The sequence below is a fragment of the Schistocerca nitens genome, chromosome 11 (assembly GCF_023898315.1).
Source record: "Schistocerca nitens isolate TAMUIC-IGC-003100 chromosome 11, iqSchNite1.1, whole genome shotgun sequence".
NCBI classification, from domain to species: Eukaryota; Metazoa; Arthropoda; class Insecta; order Orthoptera; family Acrididae; genus Schistocerca; species Schistocerca nitens.
Genome location: NC_064624.1, coordinates 52,397,446 through 52,400,088, shown reverse-complemented (window position 1 = coordinate 52,400,088; position 2,643 = coordinate 52,397,446). Strand labels below are relative to the sequence as shown.

Below are 2,643 nucleotides of genomic sequence, written 5' to 3'. Positions count from 1 at the left end.
GGAGGGTGGATGCACGTATGCTCGCTAACGGAGGACATTTTGAACATTTCCTGTAACAAAGTGTTTGAAGTCACGTTGGTACGTTCTGTTGCTGTGTGTTTCCATTCCATGATTAATGTGATTTGATGAGAAGTAATAAAATGAGCTTTAACAAGGAGAGTAAGTGTTGCCGGACACATGTCCACATAACATATTTTCTTTCTTTGTGTGTGAGGAATGTTTCCTGAAAGTTTGGCCGTACCTTTTGTAACACCCTGTAGACAGTCTTGTTTCCCTCGCTGTATTTACGTGTGGAATAAGGGAGGGAATTACTAGTAGTGGTACAGGGTACCCTATGTCACGCACCGTACAGTGGCTTGCGGAGTATCAATGTAGATGTCACATACTTTCGGTAGACAGTATAGCACGCACCTCGTAAGGTTGCCACAATGTTATGATTCAGGACGCAGTTCCAAAACCGAACAGAGCGACGCATTTTTTTCTTTAGTGGAGGTGTATAATTTTATATGCTCGGTTGGCAGGAGTCTGTGAAGAGGAATTCAGCAACATAACGCGTGTGGAGCTTGATCACATAGTAAGACGAAGGCGGCGAAAGCCACTATTCCGCCGTCGGCAGGAGAGGTAACACACCGACCTACCCTGCCGAACCAAATCTGAAGTCACACGCGAGTCTCAGGTGCGGTCTGTGTGTTCAGGTGTACGCTTGGAGCCCGCCAGTCTCTGCTCTGAAATGATAATTAAATCAAGACCGTAAGCTGCCGAAAAGCGTTGATATACATCAATGGGGACAGTTGAAAATGTGTGCCTCGACCGGGACTCGAACCCGGGGTCTCCTGCTTACATGGCAGACGCTCTATCCATCTGAGCCACCGAGGGCACAGAGGATAGTGCGACTGCAGGCATTTATCCCTTGTGTGGCGTTCGCTGTGTTATTCAGTGGTTTGGTATTTAACTAGTTTGTAAATGAAAATGATAATCTCATTTTATTACATTGAGCAATTACTAAATAATTTTTCTCCCGGCTAAAGATTTGATAAATCGCTAAAGGACTCCAAGTTAACGTCGTGTTAAAGTGTTGTCTGTAAGTTGTGTAAGTGTCACTAAATCACAGTTCATACATCAGATTCTATACAACTATTGATTATGATGGAAACAGTTATCTTCAGCAAAATGATCATTAAAACCACCGAATATCAGCCGCGCACAACACTGACGTATGTTACCTGAAACAATATTCTTCGCAACTCGTGCGTAATTAATTTCGGCTCCATACATCAGCTAGAAAAGTTTCTTATTAAGGATCGTGCTATGAGCACTGTTTTTAAAGAACCAAACTGATTCGAATCATTTTCATTAAAATGAGTTCGGGACCACCGGTGCACTTTTATTTTTACACATTTGTATTACGTTCGGCATTTATGTCTGCAGAGTTGCGTAGTTTGAATTTGCTGCTGAGATAATTGTTAAGATGACGGCAGACAATCGATAGAGACTTTCTATTGTTAGACCAAATAGGTAAGTATTTGAAATGCTTATTAAACTCTATAAACTCTACTTTCGTATTGTGCACTATTTAGACTTCGTGAAGCAAATATTTGATTTGTTTCTAAGGAAAACACAGACAAAAACGCGATACAAATGGTTCAAATGGCTCTGAGCACTATGGGACTCAACTGCTGAGGTCATTAGTCCCCTAGAACTTAGAACTAGTTAAACCTAACTAACCTAAGGACATCACAAACATCCATGCCCGAGGCAGGATTCGAACCTGCGACCGTAGCGGTCTTGCGGTTCCAGACTGCAGCGCCTTTAACCGCACTGCCACTTCGGCCGGCCGCGATACAAATCGCTATCATCAATGGCTGCACTCGTTGCAGCGGAAAGAAATAATTAACACAGATAATGCTTACTGAGAGGGGCAAATAATTATTCACTCATATTTATAATAATAATGAACCCTATTTTCAAGTAATAATTAACAAATAATTACAATTTCTTAACAGACCTCAGTTTGATATGCGTCCGCAACCTACAAAAGCCAACCAACAAAAGGAAAAAACAAAGGAAGACAAACGTAGATCGTAAAAGGAATTTACAATTACCATTGTCTTTGTATGATACACATCGATACGTCCAATTACATCATAGAATATTATATAAATAATTAATATTTATCATCGTTTTCACTGTTTTTTCATACGTCGAATAGATAATGTTTATAACTGTTAGAGGCATAATTTTCTCTCGTCGCACTGTAGCTAAAATTTATCTCGTGGATGTTACACTTGCTTGCTCCCCGCGAGACCTACATTTCCAACTTAATGTCCACACACTACATTCGTAGTGCCCTGCCCATTACACTCATTACTCGCAGCAGTCAATCTGACCGAGTTCCGTCAGAGTTCGGGCAATGCGTGTGCATCCGCACAGAAGAAGTAGGTCAATGGCCAGTTAGCCTTAACTGTATGAAGATGGTGATTGTTCTTTCGGACATGTCTTACCATTTTCATATGGTCTCTAGTCTGCTCTTGTAGCGGCCAGGTAATTCCTTCGTTAAGCTATCGAGGTCTTCACAAAGAATACGCCAGTCGAACAAGTAACTAGCTCACAAACACGGTACTGTCCGGGCATTCATTTGCCAAT

General features: G+C 41.5%; 1 non-coding gene across 1 annotated transcript; it reads right to left on the bottom strand.

The window, feature by feature from the left end:
* Positions 1 to 802: 802 nt before the first annotated feature.
* Trnat-ugu (transfer RNA threonine (anticodon UGU)) lies at positions 803 to 877 on the bottom strand. The gene has a single exon. It is a non-coding gene; the product is annotated as a tRNA-Thr (tRNA).
* Between the last annotated feature and the right edge of the window lie 1,766 nt (positions 878 to 2,643).